We start from the raw sequence: 23,386 nt of genomic DNA, 5'->3' as shown, positions 1-23,386 counted from the left end.
ACCTGTTTCATTTGGGCCAGAAGGGAGAGATCCGGCTCCCATCTTACACCCAAATTGCGAATGCAGTTGGCGGGGGAGGGAGGCGGACCCATCTCCTCCGGCCACCATAAGTCCGCAACGGGGATAGAGCCCGTGCCGAAGAACATAACTTCGGTCTTTCCTGCGTTAAGCTTTAATTTGTTGGAGTTCATCCAGATGGCTATATCATGCAGGCAGCCTTTGAAATTTTTGAAAGCCTCGCCAGATTGCTCCTTAAAGGAGAAGAACAGCTGGGTGTCGTCTGCGTAGGAGATCGCTTTCACACCCCAGTTGTTGATTAATGAGAAGAGCGGAGCCAAATAGAGATTAAAAAGCAATGGACTCAGGGCAGAGCCTTGAGGGACTCCACACCACAATGGAAGAGGTGACGACTCAAAAGGCCTGAGAGAGATCTTCTGTGTGCGACCATTCAGGAAGGAAGAGACCCAGGCCAGCGCCTTTCCCTCAAATCCAGCACCCTGTAGTCTCTTGACCATGATAGAGTGGTCCACCGTATCAAAGGCCGCTGACAAATCCAGGAGCACAAGTAAAGAGGAGGCTCCTGAGTCCAGTGACCATCTTATTGACTCTGCTACTTCAAGGAGGGCAGTCTCTGTGCTGAAGCCTGCCCTGAAGCCTGATTGTGTGTCGTGGAGCGCTCCACTTCGCTCAATAAAAGTGGTCATTTGTCGCTGAACTAATTTCTCAAGCATTTTACCCGGAGCAGGGAGAAGGGAAATGGGTCTTAGGTTGCCAAGGTCGCCCGGGTCCCCATTAGGTTTCTTTTTTAGGGGAAGAAGTGTGGCATGTTTCCAAAGGTCGGGGAAAATGCCTGTGGACAACGAGGAATTCCAAAGCTGGAGAAGCGTGTCCACTAGGGGGGCAGAGAGACTTTTCCACAATTTGGGAGGGCATGGGTCATCTGGGGCTCCAGAATGGCAATTCTGAATCGTTGTTAAGGCTTCCTTGTATGTAATAGTCGAAAAATGACTAAAGGTTTGAGTCATAAGCTTGGAGAGGGGGGAATCTGATTTTACGGTTGATGTTTGCGGGACAAAAGAGTCATAGACCTTTAGAATTTTGCTATCGAAATGATGAGCGATCGAATTACAAAGGGTGGGAGAGGGAGACAGCTTGGATTCTATAGCTGCGGGATTGAAAAAAAGACTTCACAACTTTAAACACCTCACTGCCTGAGTGGTCAGCATTTAAAATCCGGTTAGTGAAGTAGTCTCTCCTAGCAATTTTGATGTCCTTGTGGAAGGCTTTTATATAATAAAATATCTTAGAGATGCAAGTCCTTGCAAGACAGTGCTAAATTGTAAGTAAAGTCTTTCTGCTCGAACTAGATTTCCCTTCCTTGATTTGGGACTGGATTACAATTGCCCCATTACATTGCCATCCTTTGCAAACACCTGTTTGCTCAGGGACCCGGATTATAAGTGGTGTGATGTTTATCTCACCCCGTTATTACAGGGATTGATAAAGTTTGCATCCCTCATTACTTTTCAACATTGCAAACCTGCCGGAATTTAACAGGTGTCCAGCAAACATCAGGACATGGGGATTCGGAGCCATGAGCACCAAATACCCCACATTATGCACAATTGGCAGGGCAAAATTCGAAGCAGGCGATAATTATTGTTCCATATCAACAATTCTGCACACATCTGTCGAATTTTATAAGGTTCAATAAGTATTGCATCTGTAGCCTGGAAACTCATAATCAGACCCTTGGTGATCTCTTTGGGTACAAATGAAGCATGAAGACAGTTACTGCATGATTTAGCACATCTGAATCAACTCATTTACCACGGTTTGCTCGATTTGCTGTTGGTGATGTGATGTGTTTCTTTTCTTGTAATTCGGTTTTGCCTTGTCACTTATACAATAAAATGCGTCATACAATAAGTTTTACTGAGAATTGTATAATGGTGTTCAAACGTGTTTCTATGCACATTCATCGTTGCCAATTACAAAAAATCTTACCTTGATCCTGTTGAAATATTTGCTTCAGAATAAAACAGGCATTTGCAATGCAATAAGTCTTGCAATTGTGAGATTTTGAGCTATTGGCATTCTAAATAACAATGCCTTTTAATTATGTGTTAAAAAAAAAACCTGCAATAATAAAAGGCATTGTCACTTACAATACCAATAGGTCAAATTTTCTAAAATGCGAGACCTATTGCATTAAAAATGCTTGTTGTTTACAAGCGCCCCATGCTGTGCTTTCGTGTTAATAGAGGCCACGCCACTTTCTTTAGACGAGCCGTGACTAAAGAAAGATTCAGGCCGTTATTAAAATGAAAGCACGGAGTGGAGTTCTTTTACCCCCAAAAAATGATTTGTTTGTCTAGTTGAGAAACAAACGCTTTTTTTTTTTGTAAAAGCGCTCTGTGAAAAGCATGCATGACGCGCTGAATGTTGTAAGAAAGCATGTCGTGCCTCCAGTAGGAGAAACTCATTAAAGAAAATAGTGCTTCCAGACTAAATAAGACATATGGTGTAACAACAGAAGTAAAAGGGCCAGTCCTCATTGGAGGTCACAAATAAAGACAAGGCGGTACTGAGGAGGGACTAACAAGCCTATTCACGAATTGGAAGCCAGCATTTACGAAGGACAATGACATGACAAATATGGGCGGAGAGTGGGCAGGGCTTCAAGTCCATACTCCAATACAGCATGCCTTGCATGCCCAGGCTCGACCTAAAAAAATCTCTGTCCCTCATCTATACCTTCCTTGCTGTTGGCATACTTTTAAATACTTGTTCATTTCTTTGGCAAGTATGTTGATTTATGCTTGTGTTTGAAAACATTTTGTAGTTAAGAAGTCCACGCAGGAAGGATGTAGTTCAAGATGTTTTATTGTAGTAAGTTACAGGTTCTGTAGAGCAGCCCCCACCAGTAGCAGCCTGCCTGCTGCTCAGCCCATTCTCAACTGTCACTTCACCTCACAGGCTCCTAACATTCCGAAGCGCATCATCACTCCAACATTCAATGCAGCACACAGCACAAACACACTGGCTGAGCAGGTGGTGAAAATGGCATAACATTAACATGGACAGCATACTACATATTCCCCTTTCTTATAAAACAGAAGCAATAGTCCAATACCTGAATGTGATATAACAACAAGAACCCAAAAGAGGAATAACAGAGAGATCCACAGAAGCAACAAAAGAAGTAAAGAAGATGAGGACAGATGGGAACGAGTGAAGAGATAGATGGAGGAAAACAAAGTGGAAGCAAAGGGTAAAAATAAACCAATGGAAATGACCCATACTCTCCAACAATGAATTACAAAAGAGAAGAAAACAGTAAAAATGTGAAAGAAACAACAAGTTAGCAGAAAGACATAGACACACCTAAGACTACCCCCAAACATACCCACTGGCCAGGCAGGCAAGCAAGGAAGGAAAGACAAGGCACAACACGACCAAACACCAGCCTTACACACAGACACAGAAAGAAGAAAAGGGTGGATCTCCTCCTTAACCAGGAAGAAAAAGAATGAAGTTACAGTGAGGGAAAGACTGGGGACAAGGAAGACTAACAACCAAAATAGTCCAGATACCAAGGATGAGAAGAATATGTGGCATCATGAGGAGAACTGGACAAGAGTGAAAACAGAGAAGATGAGAAGCAAATACAATGAGTATAACTCATCCTCCCCCATTTTCAAATTGACAATATAATAAAATAAGAATAACATTGCATTTCCAAATCGTCAATGTAGCATAGTATAAACATTTTAATTGCGAAAAAAATAACAGCAAATGGGACAGAGGCCCATAAAATGATAGCCTGTGTAAGGACAACCCCCATGTGAAGGTCACATACTGTGAAATGTAGTAAAGGGACTATAATCCATAAAATACACCCTGTGTGATGGTAACAGTGTAAGAGAAGATGGGACTGAAACCCACGATCTACCCTGTGACATAAGGGAGGTTAGCTTCTGTAAGTGGGACGGAAGCCCATGACCTACCTTGTGACATAAGGGAGGTTAGCTACTTTAAATGGGACTGAAACCCATGGCCTACCACGTGACGTAAGGGAGGCTAGTTACTGTAAATGGGACTGAAACCCATGACCTACCCCGTGACATAAGGGAGGTTAGCTACTGTAAATGGGACTGAAACCCATGACCTACCCCATGACGTAAGGGAGGCTAGCTACTGTAAATGGGATTAAAACCGATGACCTACCCCGTAACATAAGGGAGGTTAGCTACTGTAAATGGGACTGAAACCCATGACCTACCCCGTGACATAAGGGAGGTTAGCTACTGTTAAATGGACTGAACCCATAACCTATCCCTATGCATAGGGATGGTTAACAAAGGTAAATGGGACTAACACCCATGCAACGATGCCCTGTGTGAGGGTAGAAACCATAAGTAGCCCATGTAGGCAAGTGTATAGCGAGCAAATGGGGCTAGTACCCATTGCCATCCCTATGTAGGGAAGAATAAAGTGTAAATAGTACACATATAAAATGCACAATGAACCCCTGAAGGTGAGTACCCAGATCCATGAACATAAAATGATGAGCCCACGAAACCCTCCAAACAATCCCATGCAGGATAAGAGTGAATAAAGACAGTTCCTTAATGAAACGTACCACAAGCCAAAACATAGATGGATGTGGTGTAATCACAGCCACTCAAACAAAAGGCTTAAATTACAAAACACAATAACATTACATATGCTGACTGTTGGAGTTAAGGGTGTGCGTGTCACCGTAGTCCTGTGTAACACACTGGAGTTTGCAAGCTGAGAAGCTTAGAAGAAATGACAACTAGCTAACGGTGCCTTGAAACACCCAAATGCAATGGTTAGCTCAAATGTGCACTTAATCCGGTGGTTGGTACACACAAAGAATATGTAGATGCAGTACACAGTGAGCCTGAGGTGGGCCACAGAAACAGCACCAACAAGTTGTATAGATTAAATTCACAACACCTCTGTAAAAGAACATTTTCAGATCCTCAGATGTGCCAGCATTCCAGAGAAACAATGGACATACCTCAAATGAGGGTGGACATCCACAGATCCTAGACGACCACAATGGAGAGGAGAGAATGCAGCTCGAAACATAGTGCTGCGCTGGAAAAGCACCAAGACGAAACCACCGGGAGAAACCAAGGCCTGCAGCTTGCGTGCAGACACCAATCACAAGATGGTGGCACACACGATGCGCAGTGCTGGATGGCTCCCGGCGCGCACGGGTGCCAAAAGGTGTCACATAGACAATAATGACACGCGTCGTCACAATGTCATGTTGTGGCCTTCTCATGTCACACTTCGAGTACCAGCAAGATTTTTTATGGGTTCACTTTATTAAATGCCATCACTTTGCAGTCAGAGAAAAAAAAAGAATAAGCAGTAATTTGTCAGAAAACATTGTCTTGCATTTGACCTTTGCTTTGTCTTTGAAGGCACAGCAGAACTACAAGTTAAAAACTACTTTTAAAATTCATCACGGTTATTCTGGGGTACTGAAGCACCTCCTCCACTCCTAGTTCCAGATATGGATGGGATGAGACTTTGTCCTCACGCCTTTGGCCAAGTAAATGGTAGCGTATTGTTTATTTTTGGTCTGTGTAGGAAAATGATGATGCCAATTTTTGTCCCCATTGAGGTACTGAGGCACATATGGGATGCTGGATTCCTTTTTTTCATTTCTACCATCTTCTTGGCAGTCATAAAATTACTATTAGTAAATCTAACTCGTAGATCATCATTACCCAAAAATTTGTAAAGTTACACAAAAGTGTAAATTTACCTTTGTGAATCAGTCCCTGAGATTCTGTAGTTACCTGCCTGTTGTGACCCTGAAGTCAGAGACTCAGTGGTCACTTCACTGATGGAGCGGTGGATGCCCCGACTCTGTAATGACCAAGGGGCATATGTATCAAATGATTTTTTAATCGCAAACGCTGCGATTCGCAAAATAACAGCGTTTGCGATTAAAAAATCGGTAATCGGGATGTATGAGCCAAATCCCATCGCAAAATTAAGGAATTGCTAATTTAGCGATTTCTTAATTTTGCGTAAGCATTTAAGAAATCGCAAATTGCAATTTCTTAAATGATATGTAAAAAGCACCCAAGTTGTGCGAATTATCCTTAAGAAATCGCAAATTACCACCAACTTCCAGTTGGTGGTAATTTGCGATTTCCTTTCAAAATGCACTTTTTGGATTTTAAAAAGTGCCACGTGGCGCTCACACATGCCCTTAGGGCATGTATGTGCGCCATATGCACACACATGCTCATTTCAGGGGTGCATCAGGGTGTCATCATGACACCCTTGCACCTTTGAAATTATTCTCAAATTGCGATTAGCAAGTTGCGATTCGCTATTTGAGAATTACTTCCCATTCATTCCTATGGGTCTCCTGGCCCATAGAAATGAATGGGCAGGTATTTCTTAATTGCGATTTCGCAATTTGCTAATCGCAATTAAGGAATTTTAAGAAATCGCAAAAAGTTTTTTTTAAATACATCCCGTTTTGCAATTCTCAAATAGCGATTCTTTAAAAATCGCTCTTTGAGAATCGCAAATGGTGATGTTGATACATATGCCCCCAGGTGATTTAAGTATTGAAAGCTCAGACCATGAAAACCAGACCCTGTGATCGTCTGCAAGGACAACTATCTGGATCTGTTACCATTTTTTCAATTCCCCTAGAGAATTACACCACAGTTCATTTAATTGGCCAGCCTCTATTCTCAGTTAACACCAAAATGGTAGACCTAGTGCTACCAGGAAAGGTTTCAGACTCAACCTGGAATAGGTTAAAAAAGAAATACTTCTTTTGGATGAGAAGGGAGTTACCTGTCAGGTTCTAAACCAGAGAGAACTGCTGAATCCAATGATAAACCCCACCCATTCTAGGGAGCCACGCTATCACAGGGTAGATCCATAGGATAAAAAGAGGAGGCAAGGAATAGAAAATAGATCTCTATCTCAGGAGTGAGGTCAGATTGCTGGGCTGAGATACCTCAAACTGCAAAGGGACCTGGAGCAGATGTCCAAAGATACTGGTCACAAAAAGTGGTCACAATTCGTGCCCCTACTTTTTGCAACCAGTATCTAATTTTGTGAACTAACCTATGAAAAAATAGTTCGGGTCACAAAATCCCGAATCAGAGGGGGTTGCAGAGCAACCTGAGTAATTATTATTCATAAGGCAGGTCATAAATAGCTACTTCTGCCAATTGGCTTTAAAGACAAGGATGGAAACCTACAAGGGATTGCTGACCACCACGACTGTCTTTCCATTACAAAACTGAAACTTTTTTAAAAAGCAGCCCAATTACCTATAAGAAACTGGCTCGGTTTTATTTCTAAGTTTTATGTTTCTAAACATTTTAGTAAGAGTTAGCCTATTCCCCCTGAATCTTCTACCCCAATTTCCAGCCTTTGTGTCAGCCTTTCCTGAATGCGCTATCACCCCAAGATGGGAGTAGGTAAATTACAGAATTACAGTCACAAGCCATTGATACATAGGGTGCTGATTCAGTATTTGGAATAGTTACCCAAAACAAGTTCCTTTCAAACACTGAGGGGCTTATTTATGGGAGCCCTGCATCACTTTTGCTCCGCGTAAAGTGGTACATGCGTGAAACAGGGCTCTGAATACGATTTATGAAGCCTCACAAAAACACCCTGTGTGGCTTTGAGTGGCCTCGTAAATCTTGAGTAAGGCAACGCAGCATAAATCACTGCGTCTCCTTACTCTGCACCTGGGATCCATTCCATGGGCATTGCAGAGGGTTTTCCCATGGAACACCCATGGATTTTGACACTGCCCCATATTTACAAAATCCTGTAAACCCGGAGAGGCACCAAATATGTACGCACCCTGAGGTGAGGAATAACGAGGAGAAATATGTTTATTTCTCCTCGTTTTTTCCTCTTTCTGTGTGTGCTTCATTCTGCTGCACACATAGAAAGAGGAAAAAGCCTCCCAGGAATGTTATTGTGCAGGAAGGGACACCTTGCAATGTAGGCATCCTTGGACCATGGTGCCTATGTTGGTGCTAGGCTGCCGAAATGGCGCCAGCACAGGAAAAAGGATACAAATGCATTGTATTGTATAAATACAGTGCATTCCTGCACTTGCACTTTGGCGTAGCGCTGCCCTACGCCAAAATCCCATAAATTAGGGCCTGAATTGGTAATCATTTCTAAACCCATTTATGAGTTGGAAAACCTTCTCTAACTCGTAAAATGTGTTTAGTAAATAAGAAAATTATTTTAATCGGTTGCAGACCCTCTGATTTAGCAAAACAGAGAGTTTGTGACCAGTAAAATGTTTAATATATATAGCTCTATCATTCTAATGAGGGACGAAAACACCATGTAATATGAGCAAAACCATGTGTGCAGCCCTTAACTGGTGGTTCTAGAAAAGGTGTTGTCACTGGTTCCTGGGAATATCTGGGCACCTTTGCAAGAACGGCAAAGAAACTAAAACCAGGACTGAAGACACCAGCCACCTAGTGGATCTACAAATCATCTAAAGAAAGCTCAGTGCACGTTATTTACTGACTCCTGAAAGGAAATGCGATCAAGAGAAAACAATACAAAGTATGAACCTAAATATGGGTAAGAACTTTGGTGAAGAGAGAGAGGAGTCTCTTAAACCATGCTCAAGTTAGGTCACATGACGGATTGTGTGTGCCAAGCTTACCTAATGTGCCCTTTCTGCTTGTCACCAGGAAGTGAGTTGTGGAAGACCATGGATAATGGCAGCGGTGGCCGGCACAGGTAAACGCAGTGGTGCAGGTGCGGAGTGGGGAAGTCGACAGACGACGGAATATGCATAATTAAATAAATAAATAATACCTATTCTGTCGCCTTCTCCCCGCCGCGCCCTGCCCCGCCTCACCGCGCTTACCTGTGCCAGCCGCCACTTTATAATGTCTAAGATCCACCCAGACCTGCTTTCATTTGCTCAATCCTCAGTAGCACCACTTAAAAAGGCCAGTGCTTGTTGAATGCCCCATTACTCGCCTGTAACAGGACCTATCATATATGCTTATCTGCCACTGCCTCATCCCCTACACAGAATCTGCTTCAAAGCCCCCTGACGTCATGGTAAGTATACTTCTTTCCCAGACCCCTAACATTACCACCCTGTTCTGGCTGCAGAATGATAGATCATTAGTGACAATTCTCATAGGCAGGGGTGCAAGGTCTTTGCAGCAACTGGACATGAGGTCTACCGATCTTCTCATGTTAAAATTCACGCAGTCCCCCATTACGACACTGCCTTTCACTTGAGTATATGTGGTGAGAATATGATGTGTATTTTTGTTTCTCTGGGAGAGATTCTTTGACTATGGTGCAATCCCTGATGGCGGCTCACCCTGTGTATATGCACCTCTCATTTCTGTTCAGCTTTGGCTTTCAGCTGGATCGCCTCGAAATGGGAGTTGTTCACTAGGAAAAGTTGAGGTCCCCCAGCCACTAAAATCGCCTATTAAAGAATTCCTCAATAGCAAGACCAACGGGCCAAATAAATGTCCACCCACAATTAGCAGATCCCCAGAAAGAACCATGTGAAGCACTCTGGTGGCACTAACCTTAAATGCAACATTCCCTGGACCACACGTCAATTTTGAATGTGACTAGCCCATTTCTAAATAGGGACCCAGTAAGTCTGCCCATCTTCCTTACCCGTGGCCGCAGGTGTCATAACATGCTGGTGCTTCAAGAGCACCAAAATATCTTAACCACAACATGTCAGTGTAACAATACTTGGATTCTTGTCCACTCAGTAGCAACAAGCACGAAAGCATGAGCCAAGAGAGCACCAGGTCGCTCTCACTAGTGGACACAGGAAACATTCTGACTTCTGTAGCCCTTCTTGCCCCTAGTGCAATAAACTCCCTTTGGATGGGACCTTTGGTATCTTGTAGAATGCCATGTTAGAAGCTGGAAAATAGAACAGACATGTGCAATGACTGAATGTGTTGGGGCCGCTGGACAGTTGGAGATGGTTTGCATGGTACCAAGAGGCTGCTGTGTTCCCTCCATTTCTGTCGATACATATCTTCAAAAAATCTTGATGTTGCCTAAACTTCTTTCCTTATCAAAGCACTCCTACTTTGTGGGTTTAGGTGGCACTACACTGCACAAGGGTGAGAAAATGTCATAATCAACTTGGGATACAAGTGATAGACACCCTGTCTTAAGGGAAACAGTCATGGTGCTTTTACCCTAATTTCGGATCCAGTAACTGCTGCACCTTGCACAAGAGGTGTGCACATTTTGGGTAATTTGCTTTTGTGTAATTAAATGAAATTTCAGGAAAATTACTTGAAATCATGAAAAATGCAAATTCAGCGTTTTGTGCTATTGTTTAGAGCGAAACGCTTCCTCGTATCAATTTGTGACATTTTCCGCCCAAAAAACGAAAACACCATAAACAGCTGAGCACGTTTTGATGTTCCCATGCATTTGCAGTTAATGTTTACTGCAAATGGCATATAATTATGAGAAGTAGCATCATTTTGGGAATTTCACGTAACAATTGTAACGTGAAATTCTCCAAATGATGCAGATTACGGCATCACAATTTAAATTTCACCCAGGTCTACCTTGTATCCTATTCAAGGAAGAATCACAAATACAAAGCCATTTGAGCGACATTACCTTTAAATTGTAATTACAGACCCCAGTCGTAGCAGACCAAAAAAATATTCAAAACGCCCCTGGCCCTCTGGCAATCCGGGTACATAGACTTTGATTGAAACACATAAACATCAACACTGCCTTTCACTCTCCAGTCCTGGTGTCTCACTCTCATTCAAGTGTGGTAAAAACACACCATTACTCAAAATCTACAGACACACAGCTGCGCCACTTCTGGATGTCCAGAGCCTGCATATTCTTAATTGATCGAGGTCTGGATGCCAAAGACTTTGTGGACTGTTCTTGCTTTCCAGAGTCTGCAGTCTCTGACTGTTCCTGTTTGGTGCCCAGCTTTTCGACTACCAGACTGGTCAAATTCTGGGTGCCCAGACTGTGGGGTCTCCTGACTGTTCTAGTTCAGTGACCAGAGTCTACACTCACATGACCGATCCAGCTCATGATGTCTGAACTCTTCAATATCCTGAGTGATCCAGTTCTGTATGCCCATCAGGGCATGAGTCGGGGGTACACGCAGGTGGACGGCGTCCACCCACTTTTTTCACCGGATGAAAGCTGTCCACTCTGCCAAGAAGCTGGGCCCCACTAAATAATGTGCTCAACTCCTCCCGGTGTAATTTCCAAACACCGGGACACTTTCAGCAGTGCCTGCACATTGTCTGCTTTACATCTGCAACAAGCAACAACATGCAGGTGGGGACGGGGCTTTCTTATTTTAGACGCCTACTGGGCCCATAACAAAGGCCGAATTTGAGGGGTTATCAGGCCTCCTTTTGGTCCCGTCTCCTGGCTGGGAGCAGTCAGGAGTCTCACACCTAGAAGCAAATGTAGCAAGGGGAAACAAATGTTAGCACTTCACACATACTTAAGAGAGGCACTTTGTTCAGGTTCCTTTTACTAGATATGCATGCCTGTAAGAATGTCAGATGTGTTGGTCTCTCCCAGTATGTATACAAAATAAATATCATTTATATGGCGCTTACTACCCTTGAGGAGGCGTTGAAATAATTTATGTACCACTGTTTTTTCTTGTATAGCGCTACTCATGCCAAAGCAGAGTGTCAGAGCGCTTTACATCACAGGTACATGTTAAAGTCGTAGCTTGGGGTGCCACTTCCTATGATGTCAATTCCTGTAATGTCATGTGCTGCGATGTCGTGTCGCGCGTCGTGATGTCACTTGCGTTTTGATGTCACTTGCATACTGCCTAACTAGGTTAGTCCCCCCACTTCTTTTTAGGTCTTGCCTTGGCAGCGCATGCGCTGCATGCGCTGTCTCAGCGAGACATAAAGTAATTTGTATGTTGGGTGAAATTTCAACTTATTTGTTTGTCTGTTTGCTATTGGCTTAGTTGTGGTAGTGTTGTTGTAATCTTCTTTTTGTTTAGCTGTTGGTGATTTTCTCACTTCCGTGTAGTCCCGATACAGCGGGAACTAACTACAGTCTTCTTTCACTTTGCTTGCACTTTTTTGCTATCTGGTTAGCACGCTGTAGGGTGCCTTTGTAATTGGAGATCATCTGGAAACAATCTTCCCTGTCCTGTTGACCTCAACGGGGTTTGTCTTCTCTTTGCCTTTACGAAGATGTGTTAAATCATCCCGATCGCATCTACAGTGCGAGTTTCACAAACAAAAAGGCATGTGTGCTTGTAAGCTGGAGCCAACCTTTTTTTATCTTTTTTATTTACTTTTCTTTTATAATGACGGAACCCGCGCTTAGACTTTGAACATCTTAAGTTAAAGCGCGGGTGTCGCATTAGCTTTATTAGTAAAGAACTAAAAAAATCTTTACTTTTCAGCAATCGCGGCACCCGCGCTTTATATTAAGATGTTCAAAGTATAAGCGTGGGTGCCGTCATTATAAAAGAAAAGTAAACAAACAAGCATGCGTGCTTGTAAGCTGGTGCCAACCTTTTTTTATCTTTATTTATTTACTTTTCTTTTATAATGACAGCATTCGCGCTTAGACTTTGAACATCTTAAGTTAAAGCGCGGGTGCCGCAATAGCTTTAATAGAAAAGAACAAAAAAAATCTTGACTTTTCAGCAATCGCGGCACCCGCGTTTTAGATTAGGATGTTCAATGTCTAAGCGCGGGTGCCGTCATTATAAAAGAAAAGTAAATCAATAAAGATATCCCCATTCCGCTCGCGCGGCCAATGCTTGTTTGGTGTTGCTATTGGTGAGAGGGTATTGAGTCTCTTGGTGTTGGGCTGTGGGTATCCACGTTGCTGAGGGAGGTTAATGTGCTTTAGTTTGCCATTTGTTGATCTTTCCCCTATGCTATTTGTTAAATGGGTCTGTCTCCTCTTCTGCCCTTTGTCAGTGTGCTCAGGTTGGGATGTCATTGTGCCCAGTGTGTTCTGTATGGGATATATGCTGAGTTGGAAATGGACTCAGCACGGGTCATCACAGACCCAGGCCGGATGTGAAAGGCGTTCAGAGCCTCTGAGTCATTCTTGGGAACTTCTTTAAATTAACTTGTTTCAAACTTGAACAATAGACTGAATATATTGGAAAACGGCTCAGGGATGTTATTACGGGACTGCCCTCACACAGTTTTATTTTTCATCCTTCTAGCAATAATTTTACCTCCATGACTTGCAATAATATTGTTATGTTATGGAACGTTGAAATAATCAGTGGCGAAAGGCCATCTAAATTCTGTCGGTACCATATATTAGGAAATTACTTTTTTGTCTGCCATCACATTGATGGGCTCCGTTATGAGTACACGCTTTCCTCAGTAAGCGACTTTTGTTTTTTTGCCGCGCCACCCATGCACTGTGCAGCCGCTGACTGTGTGATCCCAGTTTCGCCACGTGGAATCAGTTAGCGCCCGTGCCCTGCTAGGCCGCGTAAATTAATAAAATGTGAGAAGTGTTTGCCTTCTTCCTCGATTTTGCTGCATGACATTTGAAGCCAACGTTGCTCACATTCCCGGGCCGGCTCTGAGTCCTGAAGCCACATTGATGACCTGCAGTAATACAATATCCCACAACCAATCAGCGTCCTTCCTTCCACCTTCACCTTGCTTCATTACTAGGGTCAGGGCTTGCCAAGGCCCCCAGGGATCAGCTTGTAAGAAACGAAGGCTTGCAGGGGGCGTGTTTTCTAGTCTGCCATTGCCAAAGAACTGGAACAAACTAGTTGGAACCTCTCTGCATTTGCCACTTTTAGAATCTGTCCTGAGGAGGACCAGCAACAGGATGAGGTAGTAGTAGAGACATGAACAGCTGCAAATGTCTAAATGAAAGTGAGCGCATTGCGCCAGTTTAATATTCAGCAACATTGCAGTACCAAAGCCAGTGCAAGAGGTCAGTTACTACAATGTGGCCCGATTTCAATCACAGGCTTTGATTTTACAATTGAATTGCTGTTCTTGAACCCTATATTTAAACACTCGAGAGAGGACGTGGTCCGTCAGCTAAACTGCCGACTTTGGTGCTGGAAACAAGGGTTCGAGCCTCGGGGTTGCGTCCACATCCTGTGATCCTGGGCAAATCACTTAATTTCCCCGTGCCTGAATGTGTAATGTAAATACGGTGCTCGTGTAAAGCGCTCCAATACCTTCGGGTCGAGTTTGCGCTATATAAATCTGCAAAAAAAAAAAACTCGCATCGTGCGAGATTTCATATAAACCACAGACCACCATAGAGTGAAAAAGGCCGCATTTTGTTTGACAGATCTGCAGTTAATAACCACTCAAACCCATTTTTTAAACAAGCCTCACTAATAAAAAGAAAAACCAAACCTTGCATCGTGCGAGATTTCATATGAACCACAGACCACCATAGAGTGAAAAAGGCCGCCTTTTGTTTGACAGATCTGCAGTTAATAACCATTCAAACACAATTTTTAAACAAGCCTCACTAATAAAAAGAAAACAGCCGAGCTAGTTCCTTCCTGTAACTTCCGCAAAATGCCAAAGATTCCCCAAGAAATCACTCACACACAACGCATACATTTTCTCTCTCACATCTCCCTGTCCACAGCCACCTTACCCAGGCAAGTAGGGTTGTGGGAGAAGGTGTGACGTTATGGCTAGAGATGCCGACTTTGGAAAATGGGAACCAGGTTTGAGTCTCGGCGTCTGCTGAGCATCCTGTAAATCAGGGCAGATCACTTACTCTCCTTGTGCCTTATAAAACAAGCATTGGCATAGCCAATAGGTCTCGCCTTTGCAACCTTATAAGTGTTTAGCCATGCAACAGTTGATGTTGTTGCACCAAGAATATTGTGCTGCATGATTAAATACTTATAAGGTCCCAAAGGCGAGACCTATTGGCTATGCCAATGCTTGTTTTAGGACTTGTGCCCTGATGCCTACAGTCTGCAGTTTCCTGACTCTTCCAGTTCAGTGACCAGAGTCTGCAGTCTCCTGACTTGCCCTGTTAGTTCTCGATGCCCAGCCTCTAGCAATCATGTCCTTCTCTCCCACGCGCCTGGGAGTCCCGCAGTAATTTCACTTTATACCGCATTTCACTTTGGTCCAATTTGCTGTAACGCGGCTTACCGCTGACTCCAGTAAATCCGCGCCCCGCCGACTTCCGCTCCCAGCACGCTGCGCGCAAATCTTCTCTCGCCCAAGCCAATTGCAAGCAGCAGGGGAAGACGGCGCCAACTGCATCTTTATTTCAGTTTGGAGTTTACAGACCCTGCGATCTCAAGCGTAAATTATAAGGTCACAGACTCGAGATTCTCATCACCAGCGTCTGCCAGGCGCTGGCTTCAGTGACTTTCTTTCGAGCCCCCAAGCCCGTGCATTTTTTCAGACTTCCATTCGACGTCTGCCGTAGCTGAGCCGTGGTAGAAAACTGTTCATCTCTGACAGCAACAGTGGCCTCCCAGCTTTGTAATGGAAAGCCCCCAGCGCAAAATGTGTTTGTGGCCTCTCGACATCTTCAAACCTTGGCTGGTGGAGATGAGGTGACAAAAGCGGCTTAAATCGCTGGACCAGTGGAGATTTTACCAGGCAATATGGGATACAGGACTCTCTATTTTCACTCTTTTGTTACCATCTATATTTTGTCATCTCATTGCCACATGCCAGGGTGGCCAGATCTTGGGAGCCAAAAACTGGCACGTTTTGGAAGAAGGACTACAATTTTTCATCAACGGAATGGCGCAGTATGACATCTCTCATCAACATAGGATCACAGAAGAGGCATTAAGAAAATAAATAAAACGTAATTTCTACAACCAACATCATACCTATTAATTAAATTGCTTACTGATAACAGCTGTTAACCAGCACAGCTTTAAAACACCCAAAAAGGTGCCTCTCACTGTTTTCAGTCGACCCCCTCTAAAAACCGGGACATGACCCAAAACATGCCAGGACAGCTGGTGAAACACCGGGACTGTCCGAGCAAATCCGGGACGTCTGGTCACCCTACTATACGCTCTCCTGTTCATGCCAAACCATGGCTTCTTCTCTGGTCACAGCCCCATTGTGCATCATAGCACACCCAGCGGCGTAGCTTGGTGGCGGAGCAGTTGGGGGGAAGTTGTTCGAGGTGTTACACCCCTTTAAAAATGTATTCTGTAGTAAATAGTTGGGTACTGGTTCTTTTAATTGGATATGATGAGGTGTTTGTCGAATTTCAGCTGGGATTTTTACATGCCAACGCTGACAAAAACACACACACACACACTCACTCTCCATCTCTCGTCTCTCTTTGGAAGGCCTTCAAAATGTTGGTTAGTTTGAAAAATATTGTATTTCAAGTACCCCCAACAATCTGCACTCCTCTCTCTTTCCACTGATCCTTGAGCCCCGCCCCTCATAAAATACATTTTAATAAGATATGCCAGCGTGATAGTTGGGAAATCTGAATCCACCCCCAATCACACAGACCAAACTACACCCCTGATTACACCTCTCCTGTCACTGTCTGCATCACAGAGATAAGCGCATTTTTGTGAATTTGTAGTGTGTACAGCACAAATTTTTTAAATTCAAATTTCTTTGAGTTAATTCATGTATGTACTGCAGACAGCACAACTCGGAAACAGTGAGCAGTGATTTCTTCTGTTTTCGAGCTGCATTGTGTGTACCTCATACATTAACTTACAGACATTCTGATATATATATATAGTTAGGACCTATTTTCCATAGGAAATCCACAACATTCTATTTGGAATAACGTTGGCGCCGATTGATGAATCTTCGCGAAATTTTCCAAACTTTTGGCCAGCTCCGGTCCGCTCCTATCCTGAAAATTTCCCAGTGATTCATCAAGCAGGGGCTGAGAAAAAAGGAGGGTCGCAAAACGTGTTTTCCCCATGCATTTTCCCATAGGACCTGTTGACGCAGCTACAGCCCGAACTGCTGAACGGAATTACACCAAATTTGGCAAAGAGGTAGTCCTCAGTTCAGACTCATGCCTTTTGCTTAAATGGTGTAAATCCGTTCAGTTGTTCCTGAGAAAATTAGAGTTAAAAAGATAAATATATCTATGGCCTCGGAGGATCCGCGCACCCTCCCCGCACCCAGCGCGCACCCTGCCGTGCACGAGCTCTATTCTAATTGGCTGTCAGCACTCCAGATCAGGAAGTGTTGGCAGCCATCTTGTGCCTCGGTAGAACCGAGGCACAAGAAACCTAAAAAACAAACACGAAAAACGCGACAAGGGGGCAGGGTAGAAACACCCTGACGCCCTAGGCCTGCTCAGGGGGTCCCACAAGGACCCCCAGGGCCAAAAAAAGATTTTTTGTTTTTAAAAATCGTCGAGATTCGCGCACCCAGCGCGAATTTCGGCCAAAAATTTAAAAAAATCCAGCGTGGGGGGGTCCCAATCCCCCCCACACTGCCCTGGGGACCGCCACCCCCCGGGGCTCCAAGATTGTAGATGCGAGGGGGCTTACGGCCACCCCCCCGGGGCTTCGTTACCATAGGTTGGCGGACTCGCAGCCCCCCCAGCCCCGGGGACCGCCACCCCCCGGGGCTTAAAACGATTTGATGTGGGGGGCTCTCAGGCCCCCCAGCCCCGGGGACTGCCATCCCCGGGGCAACTAGTACATGTTGGAGGGGGGCCATGCGGCCCCCCTCCTGGAGGCTTGAATTGGCCCTGGGGACCGCCACCCCCCAGGGCCGGCTCCTGCAGTGTCCCTGGGTGCCCACCCCCGGGACACTGCTGTTTGCAATGACAGGGCGGGAGCCTCGCGGCTCCCACCCTACCATTGCAAACTGCTTTGCTTCATTGAAGCGAGAGCAGGGAAACCTGCTCTCGCTTCAATGAAGCAAAGCAGATCGCTTTTTCACATCGGGAGCAGCATGTTAGCTGCTCCCCATGTGGAAAAGCAATGCCGGCTCCTGCAGGAGGCGGGGAGCCGGCTGGGACCGTGGGAGGATTGGGGACCCCCCCACGGTCTCCAACGAGAGGCCAGGCCCCGGGGGATGGGGTCCCCGGGGCCGGAAGTGGCCCGGGAGGGGGGCCACGCGGCCCCCTCCCCCATTAAATAAAATAAAAAAAATGGCCGGCCCCGGGGGAGGGGGTCCCCGGGGCCTTAAAGTGGCCAAATGTTTTTTTTTAAAAAGGCCCATGCCCCGGGGGATGGGGTCCCCGGGGCAAATTATGGCCTTGGGAGGGGGGCCACGCGGCCCCCTTCCCGATTTTTTTTTTCAAATCTAAAAGTTGGGGTCTGGCCCTGGGGGATGGGGTCCCCAGGGCCAAAAAAATAGAAAAAGAAGGGGGGCTACACAGCCCCCCTTCTAAAAAAAAGAAAGAATAAAAAAAACGGGATCGGGCCGGAGGCCACGACCCCTTCTTACACCACTCTGCAAACGCGCCCCCTGGTGCGTTTGCAGAGGGGGAACTAATTCCCCTTGAATACTGGGGGTCCCTGGGGGCGAACTAGCCCACCAGGAACCTCCAGTATGCGCCAGGGGACTGCGTTGCAGAGAGGTGTAATGAGGCCACGCCCCTTTTTACACCTCTCTGCAATGCAGCTCCATGGCGCTTACTGGAGGTACCTGGTGGGCAAGTTGGCCGCCAAGGGACCTCAGGACTCAAGGGGACTTAATCCCCCAACTTAAAACACGCCACGGGGCATGTTTGCACAGTGGTGAAGGTAGGGGGTGGGGCCTGAGGTGATATGTGTGCAAACACGCCCCGTGGCGCGTTTTAAGTTGGGGAATTTATTCCTCTTCAATCCAGAGGTCCCCTAGGGGCCAACTAGCCCACCAGGTACCTCCAGGAAGCACCACGGAGCTGCGTTGCAGAGTGTTGTAAAAAGGGGCGTGGCCTCTGAACACCTCTCTGCAACACAGCTCCCTGATGCATACTGGAGGTACCTGGTGGGCTAGTTGGCCCCCAGGGGACCACAGGATTGAATATGAATTAATTCCCCAACTTAAAACGCGCCACAGGGCGTGTTTGCACACGTCACCTCAGGCCCCGCCCCCTTCCTTTACCATTGTACAAATATTACTCTAAAATCAGCCGAACTACGAATTCCGATTTACTCACCTGTTATCAGGAGAGAATCCAGGGCTGCATCTTTTAGACCAGCACTGACCCTGAAAAGTAATTCTAAGCGTACTTACCAGTAACTTGTATTTCCTTCCATAGGAATCCATTGTGTGGTTTTCAGCAGAAAAGTTTCGAAGTGTCTATTTTTTAAACGTAGAAATATTCCTCTAAAATCAGCCGAACTACGAATTCCGATTTACTCACCTGTTATCAGGAAAGAACCCAGTGCTGCATCTTTTAGACCAGCACTGACCCTGAAAAGTAATTCTAAGCGTACTTACCAGTAACTTGTATTTCCTTCCATAGGAATCCATTGTGTGCTTTTAAGTAGAAAAGTTTCTAAGTGTCTATTTTCACAAACTAAAAATATTCCTAAAAAATCGTCTGTTTGACTTAAACACATTCTTTCAACTGTTTACAGGAGATTCACCTGTGCTGGATCCAGGATCCACCACTGAGTAAGAAAATGTAACGATAACAGTACTTACCTGCTAAGTGAATTTTCTGCCATAGGATAACATTGGTGATTCTATGTGAACATTTTTCTAAGTGGAAACTTTTAAAATACAATAATAATCCTTAAAAATCACTACTGTAACCAAAACGCTTTTACTCAACTGTTTACAGGAGATGTCCAAGGACTGAATCTAGCATCCAGTCCTGTGGTTAGAAAAGTAATCCATAAAGTAACTAATTGCATTTGACTGCATTTGAGATGTCATCAGTGATGTCACTGACCATGTCATGAATGATGTAATATGTGACATCATCAGCAGTGGATTGTGGGCGCGCGAGATGTAGTTAGTACAACTAACTATATCGGAGGAATTTCAATGGTTTTGTTCGAGTGAAATGTCCAGCTAACTATAACACCCCTAAAACCTATTGTTTTTTCAGTGAATTTCTAAGGTTTTTTAAATGCTAATTCCTAACTGTATCAGGCCTGAAACCTATGGTTTTTTCAGTGAATTTCGCAGGTTTTTTAAATGCTAATTCCTAACTATATCAGGCCTGAAACCTATGGTTTTTTCAGTGAATATATATATATATATATTCACTTTACACACTGCAAATGCAAAGAAGCACACACTGCGCTACATTCAGCGTACACAACTGTTCATGATACAGCAGCAGAATTCCCACTCTTCCCCTCACTCTCATCATTGTCTAATTCTCTGCTCACTGTTAATCTCTCCCCAAATAATACTCATCTGCCCATCAGTGTACATCAGTGTACAATTTCTTTGTCACTGCACAGCTCTGCCATCACTGCCCAGTTCTCTTGCCACTGTCCACATCTCTCATCACTGGCTCCTACCTGTCAGTATCCACTACTCCTGTCACTAATTTCCCTCCCTTTAGTGTCCTGCACTGATATCACTGCCCTACTTGACTGTCGCTACCTTCCTTTTCAGGCAGTGACCACTTTTCCTGTGAGGGAACTCTTTTATAATGTTGATCTTTCCCCGTCACTGCCCACCTTCTCCACCACTGCCTACTCGTTCCATCACTGCCCACATCTCCCATAAGTCCACTTTTTGCATCACTGCCCACCTCCTATATCGCTGCCCATGTCTCGTCTGTCTCCACCTCTCCTGCCAAAGTCTTCCTGTCAATGACAGTGTATCCTGTCAAAGCTCATCTTTCAAGCCGCCAGCCCTGTCTATTTTCAGTCCTCTCCCCCGTCATTTTACTGTTCCTCTTCTACGACTCGCGGCACATCATTACTACTTCTTCCCTTTCTCCTATCAGTGCCCACCTCTCATTCACGGTCCGTTTCACCTGTCAGTGTTCCACTTTATTGCTGCCCACCACTCCTGTCAGTCAAGTCAAAATCCTTTATTTCTAAGAGATAAATTCTTGTAGAAATATTACATAGACTTCATTTGACATACACAATTGCGAACATCACAAAAACCATGCATAACACTTACTGTGATTAGTCCATCAACACTTATCGTCAGCCTGAAGTAAAAGGACATAAAATATAAAATGTTAAATTTCTTCACTTTAAAACCTCAATCAAGGGTCATAACATTAACGCATAACAATTTAGAGCATTTAAGATGTCATTAATAACCCACGACGTATAATTCATCTAAGCAGGTAGAACATCGTAAAGTGCAAGGTGCAGGGCCATACCTTCTTGGAAGGGGGAAATATATTTCCCTAGGCCAGTCATTTCACCAACTAGAGCATATAAAGTGCAGCATACAACCCAACCCCATTTTCGGCTTTCCTGTTAGCAGCATTTAGAAAACTTGTCAGTGATCCAAAACATTCATCTCATTTTGCCAACCAACATTATAAAGTACAGTATGCATGACCACTATCACAACCCCCGGCCTCCCCTTCCAGCAGCCTTCTAGCATATTTGGGCTTGGTTAGTCGAATAAGAAAAGTAAGCCCCTGCCTCAGGGTAGCAAAGATGAGCAGTCAAAGTCTTGATGAGGGAGAGGGTGTGGGTTAGAAACTCACAACTCAATAAAGTATCTCAAAATAATCAATGAATCCTTGCCCAGCCATTGCTTTTACTTAAGAAATGAAAATACTTTAATCAGATACACAACTGAAAATCACATGGGTAATTGTAGATGGCTAAAGAGTATTCAACATTCATGGTCGAGTTGTGGGGAGCATAAGCCACTTCTCAAACTGGAAGCATCCCTCAGTTTCTTTCAAGCGTTGAGTCAATGTGTACCACTTTTAGGCTACTGCACGGCACAGCACAGCACAATCTCCTTTATCTCTTACAGGGTTGTTGTCAGGAAAGACCAAGACTTGTAACAGTGTCAAAGTCTTTGAGCGCCCTGTGTATCAACCCTGGTGCCTGATAGTCACTGTGTCCCCAGCAAGCCTGGTTGCGCAGAGCATCCTGACTGGTCAGGTGGCAGTGGTCCATTGAACGAAGTCACAACAGTTTGTAGTGTCAAGCTGCCACAGGCTTTTCCACTTCTTTTGATGATACCGTTGAATATGGTTGCGATCTTTCTGTGGGGGAGACCAGAGTCACAAGGTTTCACCACACATCCTGTTGGTGCAGATCCTTTCCTCGGCTCCAGCAGGCCACTGTGCCCCTCACCTTAGGCCCCCCTTTCCCAAAGCTGCCTTTCCTTCATGCAGGATTACCTTCGGGACTCTCCCTCAGTAAGATTACTCCATCCATCAAGGTGCAAGGCAGCTCTTTCTAGCAGGATGAAGACGTTCTAGTCCCAGACCAGACAAATAGGAGCAGCTCCTCCATGAGAGCAGAGGAGCGTCACCCCGCTAAAACGATGCCCCAGATCAGCTGAAAAATAACATGGTAATAAAGGTTATCTATTACCATAATTCTCAGCAGCCCATCCTGAACTGAGAGTAAGGATGGGGTGGGGCAATTGCTGCTGAGTGGCATCAGGGAGCTGTGCAATAATGTTTAATGTGTGCATGTCACTTTGGCCGGCCGTCTTCCGACAGCCAGTCAGACATGCACATTTTAAACTTCTCTAACCTAGCTGTCTTAGACAGCTGGGTTAGAGAAAATGCTGGCCTCCAGTGCTCTTAAGAGCACTGAGAGCAGCCGCTCCCTCTAATACTGACACTTCTCTCATACTGTTTAACAGCATGAGAGCAGCGCCAAAATTGGGAAGTGTAATTTAAGGAAAGAAAACACCAGAGCGAGGAGGACATCGTGTGGCAAGTCAGAAAGGTAAGTGCTGTTTAAAAAAATATTTTATTACGACTAGTACTTTGCCTGCCCGCTACTCTAAATACATGCCTGCCGCCACTGCTGACAAAGGGAGCTGGCAGTCAGCAACTACATCCCAGAAGCTCAAAGGGCTTTCAGTCTTCACTGGTGTGGGTTTCTGGATATTGGCTGATTAGAAATCCTGTCACAGTGATTGGTGGCTTGGATTCCATACTTACGCCAAGTTTACAGACAGAGTTAATGCCCGCCACAAATCCATCTCTAGGTCTGGTTTCAAGCACCTCTTTTTTTGCATATTCATCTCGGACTGCAAAGCCACAGCCTTTTCCCTCTAGTGCATTCGAGGATATGGGGTGGGGCTGAAAGTCACCCTTCAGGGAAGACTTGAAGCAAATGTACAAAAGAGTGGAGCGCTTCCTCATATGACTACCTCTCATCCTATTGGTGGTAATACTAATGGGCAAGAATGTTCCCTACACTTCAAAGGGACTATCCACCCCCTACTCTCCAAACCCTAGAGTATGGGACACTACA

Source organism: Triturus cristatus, chromosome 3_2 (assembly GCF_964204655.1).
Source record: "Triturus cristatus chromosome 3_2, aTriCri1.1, whole genome shotgun sequence".
In the NCBI taxonomy this organism is placed as follows: Eukaryota; Metazoa; Chordata; class Amphibia; order Caudata; family Salamandridae; genus Triturus; species Triturus cristatus.
This window is presented reverse-complemented; position numbering follows the sequence as displayed.